The sequence below is a fragment of the Macrobrachium rosenbergii genome, chromosome 48, assembly GCF_040412425.1.
Source record: "Macrobrachium rosenbergii isolate ZJJX-2024 chromosome 48, ASM4041242v1, whole genome shotgun sequence".
Classification (NCBI taxonomy): domain Eukaryota; kingdom Metazoa; phylum Arthropoda; class Malacostraca; order Decapoda; family Palaemonidae; genus Macrobrachium; species Macrobrachium rosenbergii.
The window spans coordinates 8,237,932-8,259,627 of NC_089788.1; the positions used below are offsets into that span (position 1 = coordinate 8,237,932).

The 21,696-nt window shown below is 35.1% G+C and overlaps 2 long non-coding RNA genes across 9 annotated transcripts in view; one reads left to right on the forward strand and one right to left on the reverse strand.

The window, feature by feature from the left end:
- Positions 1-3,664, forward strand: part of LOC136831230 (uncharacterized) — a 55,522-nt gene extending 51,858 nt beyond the window's left edge. For all 5 annotated transcript variants that reach the window (XR_010850802.1, XR_010850800.1, XR_010850801.1 and 2 more), the window contains one exon: positions 191-3,664. This is a non-coding gene — a long non-coding RNA (uncharacterized lncRNA). The remainder of the gene's footprint in view (positions 1-190) is intronic.
- Positions 1,557-19,968, reverse strand: LOC136831232 (uncharacterized). 4 transcript variants are annotated; one of them, XR_010850806.1, is made up of 5 exons: positions 19,702-19,968; positions 14,568-14,669; positions 11,377-11,561; positions 4,382-4,491; positions 1,557-3,356 (listed from the first exon to the last, which is right to left on the reverse strand). It is a non-coding gene; the product is annotated as an uncharacterized lncRNA (long non-coding RNA). The 4 variants fall into 4 exon arrangements; XR_010850804.1 differs by having other exon boundaries at positions 1,557-3,378; XR_010850807.1 differs by lacking the exon at positions 4,382-4,491 and having other exon boundaries at positions 1,557-3,378.
- Positions 19,969-21,696: the final 1,728 nt, after the last annotated feature.

The following is a 21,696-nucleotide window of genomic DNA, read 5'->3' on the forward strand; positions in this document are numbered from 1 at the left end:
TTAGATGTCTGGTTTCTGTGCATAGGCCTTGATGGCTTCTGTTCCCTCCTCATGTGTTCCCAGCTTATTTTTGCCAGTTTGAATAATACTAGTAGCAGCAGTAGTACAGTATGAAATATGATAAAACCATAGCATTAAAAGTTGAAAGAATATTGATGGCATTGCCTTTAAAAACCTCGTTTCATTACAGATCATGCTTTGAGGTAAACTGTCCATACAAGAACCATTAAGATGACAGATTTCATCAGGATAAATTTTGTCAAGATGTACGAGGACGTCAGGTTTAAGGAGTATGACATTAAAAATGGACACTTTTATGATAATTTTTTTTTTTAGTTGTATTTGGAGTACATAAGATAAGTTGGATTTTTCCAAATGTTTAAAGCTTACAGGCAATAGTATAGCTAGGGAAATGGAGGTGATTTTAAGAAGCCTGAAATTAAATTGTTTCATGATGAACTTTATTGCTGACACCAAATTTTAAGATTTTCAGTCACCACATTAGATAATGTAAGTTCCAAAATCTTTCATTTACTTGAAATAACAAGTTTTCATACCATAATAAGTCATATTGAAATCAGGTTTTGAATGGAGTATTTTATTTGTATTTACATCGACTTCACTGGCAGTGCTCCTGGACCTGTAGGTTATTTAAAGTAATGTAGAAACCTTAATGCATTCCATGGTTATTTGGTGACCAACCAGTTTGATTCTGACAATGAAAGTATAAAATATTCTATTAACTTTAATACCAATGAGTCCCTGCAAATAATTTGTTTTTGAGATGTCTTGTTGAAGTGTAAATTAATTTTTTTGTAAGATTTTTGTATTCTGAAAAATGTTCAGTACAGTATAGCAATTAGGTGTTCCATTATTTATAAAAACCATGGGGTCAGTGCTGAGAATGTATAATTTGTGTTTTGTGTAAACTGCTAATATATTACTGCAAGTAGCATTTCATAGCAATTAGGTGTTCCATTATTTATAAAAACCATGGGGTCAGTGCTGAGAATGTATAATTTGTGTGTTTTGTGTAAACTGCTAATATATTACTGCAAGTAGCATTTCATGTTATTATTGGTAAAATTAGCAATACTGCTATTTTTAATAGTCTGTATAAACCACTTGATCTCTGTGTAGTGTGATGACCTCTTTTAGTTAGTCATTTTGGAAGAAACCCCAGTTAATCCAGGACCATCTTTATGTTGACCAGTGTTTCTAGTGGTATCTCAGTGTTTAACTAGTTTTTACCACCATTTTATATTTGTATTGCGATTTATGAATTACAGCAATGGGAAGTACTTTTACTATAATATCTAGAACAGTAAATTTGAGCATTTGTTGGAACTTTTCCAATTCCATAATGACAAAACATAAAATGTTGGTAAAATGTGTATTTGAAGTAAAATTTCTTAATGTCACTATTTCAAAGAAAAAGAATCTTTTCAAATGACCCATTCTGTCTTATTAAATCTAAGAGTGATGAAACAAAAGTTCACGAACATCCCTGTTGTGACCAATATGTAGAATAGCTTTTTTTAAAATGAAAGTATAAGTAAATTTTTACAAAGGGAATTTATTTTGTCATTACAGATAGGCATGAGGCACCTCTGCTAAAACTGTTTACAATTGTACAGTTTATACTTTGTAATTGTAAAACTACAAGTTTGAGAAATTATCAAAGTTCATATTTCATGGTCTGAGGAGATATGAGGCCTTCACTAGAATAACAGCGTATCTGTATACACACACAGAAGAAGAAGAAAAAAAAAAACCATCAAAAATGAGTAACTTTAATCCACTAATGTCTGTTCTACTGGACTCTTATGTGTTTGAGTTAACCTAATCTAACATAACCTTACCCAATCTTTGTTAATGCAGACACACTATTTTTGTATAAGGCCACATATGATTTCTAATTGGATTACACTGTATTCCTTGAACTTGTTAGTCTTCATATTTTGAGATAGAACTTTTAACATGATGCAGTGTAATATGACGAATTTTTAATCAATTTGTATTTTTTATAACTTACAAACCTGTGGTCTTAATGTAGGGAGAATTTCTCTAGTGCCTGCTGGAGTCTGGTAAAAAAATAGCACAAGGATTTGGTGGCAACGGGAGACAGCCAGTGGGGTGAAGAAGTCGGACTGCTCTAAAGATAGGCCTGGGCCTAGACGAACCAAGTCAGATTCACTCGTCTTGGCTGCAACACAACCTTGCGGGTTGCCTTCACACGTCTATGCTGAGGAAGTGGTGGAGGAAGCAACTTGAAAGACCTACTGGAACGAAGTGAATTGTTCCATCCAGAGACGAGAACCCACTTGATTGAGGATGAAGTCGGCACAATTAGAGCATCGCAACCCAAAACATGTCTTCACTTCTTTCTTAGGCCTGAACAGGGCTTTAGTAACTGAAGAGAAATTAGAAGTGGTTGCCAGTCTCCTCAGCTAGGTTGTTATTTGTTCAGTGACCTTATGTAGGTTGTCATAAACCCTCAATTGTCTGCATCTTCTACCTCCTGGCCACAGGGATCACTATCTAAGTCTGTCAACCGAGTTGGGGGAAGTCAGCGTGTTTACTCACCACGTCTTTATTCACCACAGGAGCATAGGCTCGCTCAGGGCCTAGGACTTTATCGGGGACCTGAAGATCTGTAAAACAAGAAGGAATCTTCTCCCTATCCCAATCCCATCCGTGAGAACGGGAGGGAGAGAGAACTACGATGAGGAGATGAATGCTGTGATGGGAGCCTTATCGTCCTTCTTATGGCCTTGGAAAACACTCGTTCCTTGAATAGGATGAGCAGATGAAAACAAGATCACAGAAACCTCCTGTGGAGAAGTCTGAGCCATAGATTTGGAGTTCTTAAGAGGATGCTTCCCTGGACGTGTACTTTAGCACAGGAGTCAAGAACTGGGCAAGGTTCATTTGCTAAGGCAGAATAAACACAGCCATGCACCGTGAAGGAGCATGAAGTCTTGAAGCAGGAACAGGTTTGACACAGACAAGTTTGGACAAACAAGGATCAGCTGCAGGAGGAGCGAGCATTTGAAGAGGGCCTGTGAAACTTCTTGTGTCGAGGAGCTTTGAAGTCCCTCTTCCTCCAATGTCTGACAGGGATGGGCAGACCAGACGACGAGGAGGATGTAGATGAAGACAAGGGAGGAGATCTACAACTTCTCTTCTTCAATTTCAGCAACTCGGTATGACAAGCTGTCAGAGTCTATAAGAGAAGCTGAGGGAGCAGATGTAGAAAAGGTCCAGGGATGAAAGTGCAAACGACATGGATGGTGACAGCACGGTGAGAGCCGATGACGGTTGAGATGATGTCACAGAAACTGTAGCTCCAGGAACTGTCATGGGGAAAGGTTTGTCCTGTGTATGAACAAATAATTTTTATGATTCAAGCATATGCTATGTTGTGAATAAGCTTGACAATGTATGAGACCTAAGTATTACCATGTAAGTTCAATGTTAATGACATGTACATGCAACAAAAAAAAAAAAACCCAGTAAACTCCAAAACTAAACTAAACCCAATAAAAATCAAAACTAAACTATGTAAATGACATGTACAACTATGTAAAATACAAACTCTATGCTTTTCTTATGTAATATTTTTCTCTGTGAAATAAATATAAAAATACAAAATTAATTTTTTTGTAATGATTTTCAGTCCCCCCCCTAAAAAAATGACTGGCCTTTTAAAGAACACCCCCTAAAAACATGACTGGCCTTTTAAAGAACAGTCTCGTGGCACTAAAATGTATTTCCTAAAGCCTGCATAACAGAGAACCTAGATTAGTTATAAAATATCTTTGGGAAGTATAATGTTATCTTTCTACCCTGAACGGAGAGTCAATATAGTACTGTATTCAGTTCTGTAACTGTTTGCTTGTTACTAGGATATTTCCCAGAGGTTGATACTCGTCAAAATATGCATCTTAAAAAAACTTGAGCTTGAATCTGTGCTGAACAAATTATTTGTAATAACTACAGTATGTGCAATTCATAAAGGTATTAAAAGTATCATACATACCTCAAAATACTGTACAGTACACCCTTGAAAACTTCAGTCTCACTAGTAAAGCAACTAACATTGTATCAAGTTCAACTAAAAAATTAAGAGGAAATCTAACAAATTTCATTACATAAGATAGTTATGAATAGATAACTCAAGTGATCTATCACCATCTTTGGCACTAGTTTCATAGCCCTTGGAGAAATTTTGGCGACTCCCACCTAATATTATGACTGGTAAGAATAGTGTATATGAAAAGCATGTTGTGCACAAGACAATAGGATAATGCTCCCATCAAGCTGAAGGACGTCCTCTTCATAAGACATTTTGGAGAGGCAGCTGTTTTGTGTACATTACCTCAATGCAGTGGTAGCCTAGAATCTAAAATCCAGTTGATGGAGATGGAACATTCAGACAGCGGCAGCATTACCCATAATTCCTCTACATTCCACTGAGAAGAACAATATCTGGGTAAGTAAAATACATTTAACTATAGAAGTCAGTCACCAAATTAAGAATCAAATACATAAAATGCAACATTTGGAGCCGAGCACAACCTGAATTTGTAATCAAATATCTATAAAAAGAGTGCATGTCTATTTTTCAAGCTGATATACCTCCTTAATTTGATACAATGGGAACAGTTACTAGGTCTGCATAATCAACCTCAAAAATTAAAGCAATATTGATTCACATGAAAAATGTAGTGGTTAACCCGGAGTCTATTAATATCACTGCACCACTGAAAACACTGTACAGCTACCTGGAAAACAAAAGTACAGTATTCCAGACATGGATATTTTTATGTACATGCACCTAATGTTAACTATGACAAAGAAGAAACTTGCCAATGTATCAGTCAAAGCAAATGTCAAATGGTACAAAAATTACAGACTTATACCTGTAAATCATGGTGAATGAAATACCCTTAATGTTCAGGCATTTTTAGTTATATGTCCAAAGTCACCACAATGGACAGGAGTCCTTTTTTCAAGTATATTTTATTATACCAGGATAACAGAAGCTCCCTCAAAAGCAGTAAAACCAAATACATTTCCAAGAGATATCAATCATTCAATGCTTCTTGAATGAGCAAAAGACTTAGGAAAAGGGGATGACATCAATGAAAGGTACTACCCAGCCACCCCTAGCTTCACCCCAGCTAATTATGTGCCTGATTGGAATGCTGTCACATTCTCCTACATTGACGTGTCAGCACAGGCAGTATACCCACAAAGGTAATAGTTAGTTAGTTATAAATGATTTGTTTAACCAGACCTCTGAACTCTTTTAGGGTAAAATCTGGAAGACATGTCACTGGTAGTAAGATGCTTTTAAGATACCAGAAAACAGCACAAACCATCCATTTATAACAAAGTAACTTCCTGCATATATATTCTGTATATCAAAAGGCAAAATGTATTTCAAATGTGCCCTTTTAATAGTAATCTGAGCAAGTGGCCTTCTTGGGTTTCTGGTTGTTCTTTATATATAACTTGACACCTTAACAAATAACTGCTGTTTGCTTTATAAGGTACTTGAAGCATACACATTGCCCCCAGCACAGATTAAAGCACCAACAAATTAACACGCATGTCCTGCATAATTTGAGATTCAGTTCTTCCAACTAATCTGAATCTTACTTAGTTCTGTGAGTTGCTGGGAATGAGAACAAACTACTTTTCATACTCATTGTGTACCAATAAACTTAAAAATATCAACTTCATGAAAAGCAGCAACTGATTTGGCTAAGCATGCAACTTAACAGAAAAGAAACTTGAAAGAAAAAACACATCAGAACAAATAGTCTTCAACATTTCACATAATTCAACAAGAACACTACCAGCCCTGCTGGGCACCAAGCAAGATTATGAAGACATCCATATGTAAATTGCTTAATATGTCAAGGAGTTTACCACTTAATAAACACCTGAGGACTTTATTGACCAATCTGAAGAATGAAAACCAACAAAAACCCAAGCTGGCTGTCTACAATAGTTGGGAAAGATCGCACTGAAGATACTAAAGCTGCCTACTAAAATCTCAGCAATACAGTAATTCCATGGAAAGTAGAACCAAATTTCAATTATGCAACAGTTAGTATCAGTCAGCTCTTACTAAAGTTAACTCAACAGAACACTTTATCAACGAAAAAAAATCATAATGTGGCATTGGTAACTACAACATTTAAGATTTGCTAGTAGTAACAGCTTACAGGTTCATCAAAGACCTGCAAGTTCAAGGCTCAAATCAAAATAAATTCACCCCACTGACCTCAAACTCTCCATCTAAAGCGGCTGCGGTCACATACTACACTGTACTATAGACAGCATCCATTATCACCCTAAAATTACACATCGGCATCAATTCTTTACAATAATTCTATCACCGCAGTTACAACTGTTGACTGATATGGAATCAAGCTTGCCAAATAACATTTCATTGACTAAATCTTACTTGTTATTCCCCAACTAAAATTCTTCTCTACTTAAACCTTCTCAATCCTAAGCCAGGATTAATCATATCACCTCTTCCTACCATTGGCATCAATCCCTGATTGCATATAAAAAGAACTTTTTATCAGATGCATATTTGTCTAATAATTAAAAAACCAGTAATTTCTAAACCCTCCCTGGCTCATTAAACTTTGGACGGAACTCAATGATATAAATTTACTCCATGAAACTCACTGCTAAAAACTCTCTCCATGACTTGATGGGCTCTAGAATGAGCAGCAAAATTGGGGACCTCAGCACAAAATCCTTCTATCTAATCTGAACACCCAAAAAAGAAATGATAAAGTCAACACACATGGGCTGATCAAAGAAACAGAGTAGTCCATGCTGATGAATGACCAGCTTAATCTAGCAACTGCAACCATTAACCTTAAATACCAACCAAACTATGTACAGCTTTCATAGGCTAAATATACATACTGTATTGAAAATCAAATCATCCACTAACCAAGTACACTAATAACACAGGATGTCTTTTTACCAAGCACAATACCAAACACCAAGTCTAACGTCCTCAGACAAATCCAAGTAACCTAGGTTTCATTCATTACAATACATGAAGAAACACAAAAGACAGGTGTCCGGGATATTGTGATTTGACTAAGCAATTTGAATATTATGCAGCATAAAGTACAGCTGGACAAGAGACACTGTCTACTTGCACTTGAAACTATAACTAAGGCAGAAGCTGCGGCACTTAATAGAAATAGAGGGACAGAAAATGTAACTGCTACTGCACTTATCACAATTTTATATTAGCACGTTGGAAGCCAGATGAACTGGTTGTTTGTGCAATGAATGCTTCCTTTTTTTGTAAAATGAACAAACCACAAGAAGCAAAATTTTGTCATACCAACACCTAACTGCACACACACACAGAGAGAGAGAGAGAGAGAAAGAGACCATAGCCTCTTAAATATCTGACGGCAGAAAGTCCAAATGCTTCTGGTAAAGCTAATGATAACTTCTTTTCTATGAAACCAGATCATACAAGAGAAAAATGCTCAGAAGCAAGCAAGAAACAATTCCCATAACAAAGGTAATAATACAGGAATGATAAAATCAACGATGTCTGAATCCCAATGTTCATTCAGTACCTAAGGTCGTACTGACTAAAGTGTGCCATACTATCATGCAAATGGCCCAGCAAATAGATGATCAGCTATGACAACAAAAGCCACAGAAACATCTACAGAAAGGGCAGCGAGCAGTGACCTCACAATTAAAAAGCTGAAACTTAAAGCTGGAAGAAGATGGTTACTGATGACAAGACACTTTTGACTCAACACTTTCAGTATCACTAGCAAAAGGAAACGAGCTTTCAAAGAAATGGTAAAAACCCACCACAAGGGGGGTTAAATCCAATCAGATTTTGAGTTGTGAATAGAAAAAGTAAACACGACATCTAAAGCGTCAATAAACATTTTCCAAGCTGACTTTGGCCATTCATATAACAAAACAAAAGGTGAATTCCTTGGCTTTTCAGGACCCATATTTAAACTATTTAATTATTAAAAAAAAAAAAAAAAATGGTCTACACTAGACAGAATGGAATCCTTTCAAACACAGAACTGAAACTTAAAGTGCTACACAAACCTTATATACCAGTGAACATAAATCCTAGATTGGATTTATGGTTACATAAAAAATAAATCCTTTATGGCATAGACAATGAAAGATAAGATATAAGAATTCAAGCAAAAATAATTCCTTCAGACCATAAAAAAGTAAATACACAGATGCAAAGTACCGAATAAAAGTTTCAAAGCAGGAGGAAAGAAGTCCAGAATGGATTTACCAATAAAAGCACAAAATGTCTTTTCCTAAACAAAAAAATCCAGATATGACAACTATTTAAGAGGCTCAGTATTCAAGTTATCTCGCACAACATGGACTCAGTCTAAAGCGGATGGACAAATCGCCTCAAGGGGAAATTTTGAATGAATTTTGGTTTGGGGGTCACAATAAATCCATTGAAACTTAAATGAATTTAGGGATCCATCATAATATAGTACAAAACATTTGCCTTCTATGTTGGAGGAAGAGTGGATGAAAAGTCTTCTAGGTAAGCTTTGAAATTGATATTCCTTGAGAAAAGAAAAGAAAAATTTCTTATGAAACCTGTGACTCTTATGGGTCAAGAGAGCTTTACTTATGAAACTTCTCATTACTGTATAGGCCAAGAGAACTTCTAACAGCAGGAACAACAAGCATGAAAACTTCTCAACTAAAACTTCTAGACCAAATGCAATGTGGAAATATACAGTATTTCTCATCACAATCTCCCTGAAAGAGTATTCTGATCTAAGTCAAGACTGTTAAGGTAGTACAACTTCTCTGGACAGGAACAAGCTTACAATTACCATAGTAAACTTCCAAATGATTCTGTACTCAGAAAAAGACAAAACAATTTATTTGATAACTTAGCTATTCTGTGCATTCCCATCACATCAGTAATTTTAGCCCAAACACTGGGTGTACCTAGGAATCCTTGACAAGTAGCCCAAGACCACTATGCTATAAGAAATTGGTAAAATGTAAACCTGTGAAAATACCTTTCACTTCACACTGAAAACTGTCTACAGTTCTGAATTTTTTTTTTTAAATGTACAGCTAAAGGAATCTGAACCACTGTTTGTTCCACTTGTAAAATATCTCAAAAATATTACAAGAATGTGGGTAACAATTACAATTTCTAAATTAGATAAGCTACCGAACTTCCTAAACTACTTCTGACCAGTTTATGACTAACTCAGTACCTTTTCTTATTTCTTAGTGAAAACAACAGATCACAACCAAAATTAATGTAAGTATCACAGGCTTCTCCTGAAATACAAAAACAATGGAATGAAATCAAACTAAAAGCTGTTAAGGGAAAAGAAATCCTAAGCCTTCAGCGCTTATTAAGCATAACATTTCCACATCACTATAACTTTCCATTAACCTTCATAAAGATACTACCTTTACAATGATTCCTTGGTTTAAATTCCAAGTCATTAAAAACGGCTCTTATTATAATATAAGCCTTTAGACACAACTATGCAAAATCTTAATTGCCAAAACTGCCTCTAACTCATCAAGAGCACATCTGACAATTTAATAGTTTGATCGTAAACTCTAAACATGAAGGTTTGCTTCGACTAAAAAATACTGTACTGCAATTTACCTGGCCAACCATGAAAACTGAATTTAAATCTTAAAGTACTCAAAATGGACTACCCAAAACAAAGAAATATGGAACACCAACAATGAAAACAACATAAATCCACTCCTAATGACTTGTAAAACTCACAACCACATGAAAGTCTGAGACAACAACTGGGTAAAACCAAAGCTTCCTTCAAAAAAATCCAAAAACATTGTCAGGTGGAAAGACAACTCACCCCAATTCACAATACTAGTACAGTATCTAAAATCATTTCCCATTTCCAGTATTGGCTAAATGCACAACAATGGCAACAGTATATTAAGCTTTCTTGAAATATTTAGCTATATCATTATAACAATGATTTCTACATCACTTTCTAGAACTAGAAAACAATCCTATTCCATTCCAACAGTGAATGGGAACTTGATCATTTGCTTCCCATTTTGTTACATACCAGCAGGGAATAACAACATACAGTATATACAAACAAATCTAAGGAAATAAAAGGTTGCTGCATCAATTCTAAGCAAAATGATGCAACCACTTTGGATGTTGCACTTTTCTTCGGTTGATTACACATTAAGAAACACAACAAGCAAATACAGTAGTCTTGGACAAGTGTAGAATGATACTGGTTCCCAAAAACTCTTCCATGTCCTTCATGGGTCATGTTACAGTCATAAACTAAGAAGGCCTTAGAATTAAAGACTTACATTCGCACTCTTTGTGCTTTTCAATGTTTCGAATGCAATGGTATAAACAGACTTCAAGCTAATTACTACATTCTTGGAGAACAATATAGGCATTCCCAACTCTCAAGTTTAATTAAGCAAGTACTAAGCAGCTTGTCTTTAGACCAAAATAATGTGGTATGTCTCACAAAATATAGCGAAATAATTCCTGTAAACTAATCCATTCCTTAAAAAAAAAAGGAACATTTACCAAACTATGAATCATATTTTAAATACATACATATTTTGGCAAAACATACATCTTGACAGCAGACAGCAATCTACTAATTAAAGCACTTTTTCTTAAAGATGCATGGAAGATCTACAGATAATTATTTTGCTTCCTGAAGAATTTATTTTCATACGAACTGGACTTATCATCAATAGGTCACACAGCAAAACTGAATTACCTCTAAAATAATCTGATAAAAAGATGGCCTTCCATTTTACTGGTACAGTTACTTAACTGACTTGTATTTCAAACAATGCCCTTCTGGTACAGTACTCTGCATGTCAGCAGTAATGTGAGTCGGGAGCCAATCTGGCAAAGTTCTAAAGAGGAACTACAAAACAGCAGTGCCAAAGCTGGTCTTCAATAACCGAGAGTTGAAAAAATCTAAATCCCTTTCATACATCTTCCATCATAATTTTGAACGGCAACTTTGCTCTGTGGGATAAGTGGAAATTTTACGGTCTGACATTATTTTAAGGTGCAACTGTGACACAGGTTTTTCCTTAATGTACAAGATTATTTTTTGTTTTGTGATATTTGAACACTTTTGAGAATTTAATGTCAGCTAAGTAAAAAAAAACTATCAACATGGCTAAAATTTCAACAGCACAGATTTAAGCTATAAATACCTCTTGATTGTTATCAAGCTGATTAGAGATACATTTTTTGTAAATATCAATGAACTGAAAGATGTCCAAGTAACAAAATAAACACTTACCACATACCACAGTATAAATCTCATTTAAAGAGGAAAAATAACCCCACACTTCTCATGGGACTGTTCATGACTTGTGTGTGGCTTCTGGTAGAAGGACACAAGGGACGATTAAAGTAGTATCAGAGGAGTTCCATAAGGCCAGCCCCAACTATGCCTTTATTCTTTACTCTTTCCGGTATTAACAAACTACATCTGGAAGAGAAATTCAACTTTAAAGTTACATAACGGTAACATTAAGGATTACAAAATTAATTTAATTCTGACACAAGCCTAGTAACATGTTGATCAGTGCTATGTTTAAATATTTGTATGCAAATAATATTTTAATACAACAATGGAACAACCTCAATTAAATTAGTTTTCAGGCTCTTTATGAATGTCATCCTGAGCTAAGTACCTTTGTGTATTGACTCAGTAGTCTGGTTAATAATAATAATAATAATAATAATAATAATAATAATAATAATAATAATAATAATAATAATAATAATAATAATAATAATAATAATACAGGTTGACCATCACTAATCCGGCAATCAGTAGTCCGGAACAATCAGTTATCCGGCACAAATTTCGGCTAGAGTAATTTCCAATGTTTCCGCACTAATTTTCAAATTTCCCGGGTCGCTGCGCTAATCGCTCGCCGGCCGCTTCGATTTGGTGGCGTAGTGTGCTGCATCAACAAATTGGTAGCCTAGCCTACATTATACTGAACTCTATTCACATATTAACAGTATTATACAAAAATCAACATAACGAATGTGCATCTTTTTCATGGATCTTTTAAAAAGTTATGCTTTACTACATTGTTTCCAATTGCATATACTGTATTCTCATATTGCTTTTGTATTATAAATTGCGATCAATGTTTTGTTTTGGGAATCGATATCCCGGTGTTTATTTCGCCGCATTTAACTAAGTTCAAAGCGCTTTTCTTGCTTCTAGTTAGCGTAAATGAATATGGATACTTCATTTATTTGGGACATGGATATTTTTCGTTATACGAAATGTTTTTAAGTCGAACTATAACTTAAATACGTTTCGTTGTGAAATTAATTTAGCTATTTTTTTCATTAATATATGACGTTCGCGGGAATCGCGGCTGGCTGTTTTGGGGGCATGTAAGTTTTGTGTAAAAAAAATCAAGATTCCGTTTGCTATTTTCTCTTGATTTCATCGTAATACGAGCTTTACGTATTTATCTTTTATTGGCGTAAAACAGTAGTAATTTGTATTCTTTCATGCCCAGTAGTTTTGATTAAAATACATTCTCTCGAGTTTTATTTACGGTCGAGTTTCATCCATGTTGCCGATGCACGATAATTTATGGTCATTAGCAGTTTGAACATTGTTTTCTCAGCTTCAGCTACAACTTACAGCTTTAAGTTACTGTAGCAGTATATTTCCCTGCCGATCTTTTCTCCAAAGCGAATAAGGGTATAGTGTAAAAAATATATCAGTCCTACTGTACAGTACTTAACGTCAATTACAACATAACTACGGTAATTGTGTATTACCGTACGATGGTTGAAATACAAGCAAAACAGTTGTTATCTGATACGATTATTAGCAAAACAAGTTTCCCGTTCGGTTGTTTATGCTGTACGCAATTACGCAAGAGTATAACGTTACTAACAATACTTTTATCATTCTCTTTTACTTTTTTAACTAGTAGATGGAATAAAGAGATGGAGGAAAAGAAGTTTTTCTAATGTAAGTTGGTCTCTCTCGCCGCCTGATTGTAGCTGCTGCCTGCGCGAATTCTAAAAATATTTCCTAAATATTTTCGTACTGGTATTAATTGCTAACCCCATCGTAATCGTAAACTCGAAATATCGTAAGTCGAATTATCGTAACTAGAGCACTACCTGTATCTGATAATTGTCTTTTCTTTATTATCCAACTTGTACTGATTTATGGGATATTTTAATTCTAAGATGAGGTGCTTAGCTATTGGGTTTCGTGTATTCTAGCCTAATAAATGGCTAATCCAGAAAAATGGCTAATCCGGCACTCTCCAGGTCCCAATGATGCCAGATTAGTGATGGTCAACCTGTAATAATAATAATAATAATAATAATAATAATAATAATAATAATAATAATCATCATAATAATAATAATAATAATAATAATAATAATAATAATACCTTTCAATTGCAGATCATTGATTTCCAGTCAAAATACCACCATGAAAATATCTTCCTTTAATACATTTCATACCCAAAAAACCAACAACTACTATACAGTCACTCAAAACCTACTGCCAATTCTGGAATTCTACACTGGCTTCTGTTTTCCTTCTTCTTGTAACAAGAAGTGAGTACCCAGGTGAGCCGAACTACCAGTCAGTTCAGAGATTTGCTCAGAATCCTCCCTCCAAAAGTAAGTCTTCCATATATAAAGACCGAGGGTTTGTATTTGTGTAGGAACAAACGATCAATTTTTAAAGTAATTTGTATTTTTTCTACCCCCTCATTCTCTTGCCTGGGCCAAAAGGCAAGCCGTAGAACTGAGTGCAGGCAGACTTGGTGGGCGGTACTTCCGCCCCTACCATCGATAACTGTTACTGTAACCACCTTGCAAAGGTTTAATGGCCATATTTCCAGGTCACTGAAAGTTATTCCCCATATGTAAAGGCCTCAGGTTTGTAAGTTACGAAAAATACAAATTACTTAAAAAATTTGTCATGTTGTAATGTTGTAAAAGTACAATGTACTCAGCCTGAACACTGCTATAAAAACACATGAAATGGGCTTCCTACCAAAATGGAAAATGTGTGAATGTTTGACTTACAGAAACAATTACTGTAATTTTCAAGTTTACCTAAAATGAGAAGACTGACACCGTGTCATTATACCTTTTTCAAAATACGTATTGCAAAGAATTTCCTAACAAACTCCTCACACAGAACAGAACACCACATTCAAAATTCAACACCAATCACTTAACATACGCAAAATACCTTTAATCTCATTTTCATTTCTTTAACTTAGTCATTCAACTGGCATTTATTCTGTCCATACAATTAATTGGCATCTCGCATGCTTCCTTTTATAATCACAAACTCTGATAAGGAAAACGTTATAAAGCCATCAACCTCATCAAAATTCATAACTTTCCTCAAAATAAAGTTTTCTTCAAGAAAACACATTCATGCTTACAGACATACTACAAATCAATACAAAAACCACTTAACTGGACCAAACTTGAAAGCTTTAAAAGGTGGTGATTTTCTTTCCATTCCTTGGGAGAATCAAACTTTGCCGCATGAGCTTTCAGGTACAACCAAACCCAAAACCTGTAAAGAAAATTAAGAGTTAGAGAACTTCCACAAACCATGTTTAAAAGTCATGGTGATATGAACAAAAAGCCTCAAACACTTCATAATTATTCCTTAAAATTCTACTAAAATTTTCCATAAATTTCTACAGGCATATATTTGGTCATTCTGTAATAATAAAACCAATACACTCTCCAATAAATTGCAACTCATTACATAAATAAACAGAAAGTGTTGAGGGTTCTGATAAATTTTTTTTAAAGGGATTTGTCTCAAACTTAAGTCCTGTTGGCTCAGTTTTGGACAGACATACAACCTGTTTGACAGTTATTGTTGACCTTCTCCGTTTATGGGGTTTGGTGTGAAAAGCATTTACTCTCATTTCTCTTCTGGCATAGATCTTCTTCTGTGCCCTTCTACAAAACTATTCATCTTCATCTAAATAATGGCCAGAAGTAAAAAAAAAAAAAGGGGGGGGGAGGTTTAATGTGCACAGTCATGCCAAAACACAAAAGTAAGCCATACCTCTCTATCTGGGGTTTAAAAAACTAAAATTCACCCACAAACCACACTGGTTAAAGCTGCATTGATGGAGCAAAGCTTGCTTGCAGAAACTTTAGTTATACCCACTAAGTTTAGCTGGATTTGACTAGTTAAGCCCAAGGCACATACCTGATGGAGATGCATGCTTTTACAATGACTAATGCCACCAGGAGTTAGGATAAAAATGGCAATGGTAAATCACAATGCCCAACTAGGCCTATATTGATATTTCCAACAAAGCAACAAAAAGGGAATGCAAATGAATTTGCATGACATTCATAACACAAAATTCACTTATACACAGAGAAACTGACCTACATACTGTAACAGCATCTGAAAAACACTGGCGTCCTAATTAGATAATGAAAAAAGTTCCTTAATAAATATGAGGTCACAAAGAAGTCTAGATAAGTGATAACTATTAAACCATCTTTACGAATCAATCTCAACAAATGAATATGACCTGGATCAATATCCAATAGACTCAAGCTAAAAGATTAAACTATAAAACTGGACTTAGAAACTTTGATAGAAATAAAACTATTCTTGGTAAATACATACAGTATCTAGGACACCAAACACAAATACTGTACATTTCTAATGCTATAAATCTAACTAAGGCATTCCCTGGTTAAAACTGAGGGGGTTCCGTCCCTGGCAGAGCGTCACTACCCAAAAATTGCTGCTGGCCGAAAATCACTGCTAACCGAAAACCGGTGATAAAAGCGCCAAAATCCTTGCTTAAAGGTGCCATTAACCGGATATCAGCGCCATTAATCGGAGATTGGCGCAGAAATCCTCACTTAACGGCGCCGTTAACCAGAGATTGCTGCCGAAAATCCGGTTCACGATGTCACTAGCCAAGTACCGTAACACCAAAACGCCATTAACAGATGCTGCCGATAAGCAGGGACTGGTAGTTAGTAGTATATACAGTAAATGTTTAAAAGTACAGGTAATTCCAGAACTGACTTGACAACAAACAACTTACTGAATATAATACCTATACATAATAGGCACAACTTGCTTCATGCGTTAAACTTTTTATCTGCTCTCTTTGATCTCTTCCAACCAATTTTGTATAAAACTTCTTCATCTTTGCCTTTTTCATATTTTTACCCTTCTGTTAAGACCCTATCCTTCTAGCCCCACCTCTGAAAGTCTATAAACAGTGCTCAGTACATAATCTGGTTAAAACACTTCATTACAATAATACTTTTCATAATTAAATTATATTAAACATGCCATTGACGCTTGTTAAAAAAATTGCCAAAAAATATTTAACCAAAGAAGAAAAGGATGAAGAAGTTGGAGATTTAAAGAAGTATGCCACAAGCCAATGAGATGAACAGAATAAAGCACTAATCTATCAAAGGCCTGTAGGAAACTTTTAAATACTAAAAGGCTGATTTCTGATATGTAGGCTGGAGCACTTGCTAAACTGCTGGTACTTTATTAATGAAAAAAAGAAAGGATGCTGATGAAACAGAGGTCTTCTAACAATAAATGTTTCACACTCCTTTAAATGTTTCACCCATGAGTTAATTAATTACAGTATGTTCTATAGTGGTAACAGATCCATATTGCATTACTAACTCCTCAGATGCACTCATGGCAAATGTTATATAAAAATCAAATATTACTAATGGTTTAGGGAGATCCTGTCTTATGTCATTACAAATCATCTCGCACCAATATTAGGCCTAAAAAAGGACCCCATCCAGAGTAACCAATGCCACCTTTCTGACAGGGAGAGGGGTCACACCTCCATGGCATTCTCAATACAGTGTAATACTGAAAATTCACAACTGGGAGCTTTGACTGAAATAAGATAAATGGACTAAGTATGAAAATCCCATGAAACTTAGTTGTGAAGTCATAAAACTAGCAAAGTCTTCCAAAACAAAGAATACAGTAAAAGGAAAGCAGATTTCCTAACACACCCGGAAAGGTGATCATTATTTCTAGTTAATCTCTGCTCAATTTGCATAATTCCTGGGAAGCAAAAATTACCCAGGTTTTCATAAATCTAAATTTGATAATAAAATATACAATTTACACACCCACTGTATGTTCTGGCAGGTCGTACATTATCTGTCAGTAAATAATATGGGTGGAACTACTTGGAACTAAATTTTGCATAAAAATCTACATCAAGGAATAATGTTCTTCCTGTTTACAAGATATGAATGCCTTTCAATGCTAGTAAGAGTGATATTCTTTGAAATTTGATTCTTAATAAAGAATACTGTATATGTAAAAATTAAGTAGGTACCATAACTGAAACGGAAGGTATAAAATAAATATTAACAGGTTAAATATGCATAAGCACTAATTATACAGCTTGTGCATATATGAATAAATCCAGAAACAGGTCAAGCCAACAGAAACTTTAATCTAACCTTACTGTAGAGCTGCCTGGGTTTAAGCTTAGTCTAACACTTCCCTTTGACAGGTTAGGATAACTTCAATGCTTGGGCTAAAGTTTTACTGCTATTTTATTTCTATTAAGAATCAGACTGGTAATATATGTGCTAATACACGAGAAGCCTAGGAAATTCTTTAATTTTTTCAATATCTTTACATTTACGCCATTCCAAATATCTAAATATTTAGGACTATTATCATCATTAAAATCTGTATTCTTACTAGCAACCAGTCAATATTATTAATTAATTTAATATTCTGTATCAAAACATTGAAACCAATTTACAACTGGCAATCAGCAACATTGGGGAAGTACCAGTATGTGATTAAAGACAAAAAAACTCCATGGAAACAAACATGAAAAAGCTTGAAATATAGCATTGGACCCACATGGAAGATTCAGGCTGCTCTTGCCACACAAAAATATGTGTTTGGGAATATAATTTCTTTGCAAATGTTTAGCTTAACTGCTTAGTGTGATGCCATTCACCTTTTAATGTGTTTAGTTCATATATCCCAGACTACCTTTCCTTAAGCAAACCCAAGACACAATATCACATCCTACCTGAACCTGAGCACTACTTAAAATATGACAACACAACAACAAACACAAGTTGTAATTTCCATATCACAGTCAACCAATATCTCCATAGCCATTCATTTTTACAGAAGTGGATAAGAAAAGTTTTCCAAATTGATGAGATAAAAAGAAATACTACATAACAATACAGAAATAGCATAAGTAGTTAGTGGCTCTTTACAAAATACTTTACCTATATTTTAACCTAACATCACCTAAGTTGTACTGTCCTACCAGACACAATGGGATGACTCAACATCCATTGGCTGTTGGGTAAACAAAATATAATCTCCACTGTCAGACTAGTCACATACTAGCAAGACTAATTACCCTGGTCTTGGATATTATTGGACTTGCTTCAAGAAATATGCTGCAATGATTTTGCCTGCTTATTTAAAAGCTATCTTACTACAGGTAGCTTAAGCTTCTTTAAACCTGCAATGAATATTGTAATCAAACATGCAAGTGAAGCATATAGGCTATTTGAACCTGGATAAAATTGTAAGTCAGGCGAGAGAGCATTTGTACACAGCGCACCAAGACTATACAACAAAATACCGCCTGAAGTGAAGATCATACAAGAAGAAAACAAATTTTAAAAAGAGCTGAAGACTCTCCTATACTGCAGGAGCTATGATACTGACAAGAAAACACTGAAAGAAAATTATAAAATATAAGAAGCATCTTATTTTGAAGACATACCAGAGCCCACCTGAGAGGGAATCATCCCTGCGAAGGGCTGTACATAAAACCAAACAAATTGACACAAAGTGAAAGTGAAACTAAATGCTCTACCAAGAGGGCAAGACAGTACATTTCACATAGAAACAAGTGCTGGCTAATGCTGTACCTAAGAAGTACAGAACGAATTTACTATATGTCTACAGATATGCCATACACATTTAGGCCTAGGCTATACAAAGTTACAGGCAACAGACTAGTCAAATTTCCTTTAAACCATTATTGCATTTTTTATATTAATATACTGCTTTTGTATCTTTTAATGAGTGCTCTGGATGTTTCTGACGTTCGTTTCATTGGCATATGACCTGACCAACTACACTTAACATAACCTAGGGTACAAAATCCTTTGCTTAGTATCCTTGAGCATATATTGCAAAACATTACATGAACTTACCTTCATACGAATGAGAACAATCAATGGGCTTAAGATTTTTGCATTTCACTCATTTTGTGTTTTCCCCCACCCAAAAAACCAGTTTTCCCACAGTGGTCCCTCAAACTGTGGGACATAAGGGTAGGGACCACTAGGCCTATCAATAAAAGTACTAGGCTTAATTTGCTAACGAAACAAATGTCAGAAAATTTCAAGGCGAAGAAAATTATATTTACATGTACAAAATGTAATAATCGTTCGAAGTAGACTGGGTAACTGTAATATTGTACTGACCTAAATAAAATAATACAATTACAAAGCAGACCGTGCCGCAGGATAAGTTTAAAACAGCTACAGTACACAAATTACGAATAAAGTCTTACTTTTGTAGGAGGAACAAATTCACCAAAGAGCACCACGCTGTGCCAGGCACTCAAAGATGGCTAGGCAGGACAAAGATGAGTTTCATGCGTTTTTGTTCTGTTCCATCAACGAATCCTTTCCTCATGGGACATTTCACTAAATTTCTACCGATCTGATCTGATCTCTATTGTGCTTTTCATTTTTCATCCTCGTATCCATTCTCCATAGGAAATTTTTTTTCCCATGGAGAATGGAGCGTAACGTGAAAGTTGTAAATACCAACATGGCGGTTCTCTACTCCCACAAATTTTGCCACAATAAAGTTCAGGCATATTTTACAGTATATTGTTTTTGTGTATGTAGCCAAATATACCATATTTTACCTTATGTGAGTCATATAAAAATTCTTAAAAGGTATTAAAACTTATTTTATGATTAAGAAAGCACAAACGGGAGTTTAAATATACTGCAATATTATCGAACAGTATTACCAACCTTTATGGCAGGAGGGGAATATAGCGAATATTCACCAATTATAACTGTACCTCAGTTTATATTTGTACTACTGGCCATAAAGTAGCAAGCGTTTACAACGCTGTAAACCTCGGAAACCAGTACAAGAACCCTTTACATAAACGATCAAGAACTATAAAGTGTAAAAATTTGCGCTGAATTTCTTTAAGATATAGTGTAATGTAGATATTCATCGTATAATAATATGGAAAACTTCACCTTAATTGTCATACAAAATTTTGTTCTATTTTTAGCACATGATAAACCTAAATAGCAACAATAACTATGAAACAGTGAACAAATGAAGATAACAAAAAAAGGAGAACGCAAACCTATATATTACGGTATTGAATATATGAGTAGAGGTTGCGGAAGACATGGGAGGTGTAGATATATAATAGGTTGAACATCCAGTAACCAAGTTAGGGAATTGTTAAAGGTGCTACACTTAACTGAGATCATGAAAAGATATGAGAAATATATAATTTTGCCATGCAAAAAGAGGGAGGACGAAACACTAGAGGACATGACTGGGGGATATTCAAGGGGAAAATTTGTCCAAACGTTTGGAATAGCCACTCATTGTTCAGGTTGAAAATAACCTGAAAACTTTGAGGCTGGTTTTTTCAAAAAGAAATAAGACTTCAAATGCACATTTGCCGATTTTACAAACGAGCCATTCTTGAATTGAGGAAGAATATCTTGAGCCACTTGCCTAAGCAGAGGACAAAGAAAAAAAAGCTGTGGTGTAAATTTTATAAAGCATTCTGTGTCTGTGTCTAAGTCGTTGACATTGGCAACCTGATACTAAATTCATAACTATTCATTTTGGCAAGGTAAAAGTGGATGACTGCAATATGAGAGAGAGAGAGAGAGAGAGAGAGAGAGAGAGAGAGAGAGAGAGAGAGAGAGAGAGAGAGAGAGAGAGAGAGAGAGAGAGAGAGAGAGAGAGAGAGAGAGTTCTGTCTTGGTAATTACTGGAGAAATATTTTCTACTTTTTGTGAGTTATGTCCCTCTAAAGTTTTTCCAAATGATTCCTTTGTTATTTACATCATCAAAATAAAATGAAATCTCAAAATGTCCAAATAAGACCTTTGCTATGCAGTTGATACTGAAGTTTATTTTTGCATGCCCCTACATTTGTATGCCTTGTGAGAAGGCCTTTGACATGGTATTACATACTTTGGAAGGACCAGTACACTTATACTCGGCATATAATGAGTAGATTATTATGCCTTCATTTAAAATATTCTAAAAACAAGGCAATTTTTAATTCACTGGTTTCGCCCACAGAATGCACAACAAAACACCTCAGGTGCCAGTGCCAAACTGTCTCAAGATATGAAACTGGATAGCAATAAATTTTTCACCTATTGCCATTTCTCTGTAACCAAAAAATGAAACTTCCAACCCACAGGTAATTAAATAAAATGTAAACAGCCAATCTAAAGAGGCCCAAGTTCATTTAATACACAATGACTGGCTGTAGGCAAGATCTCTG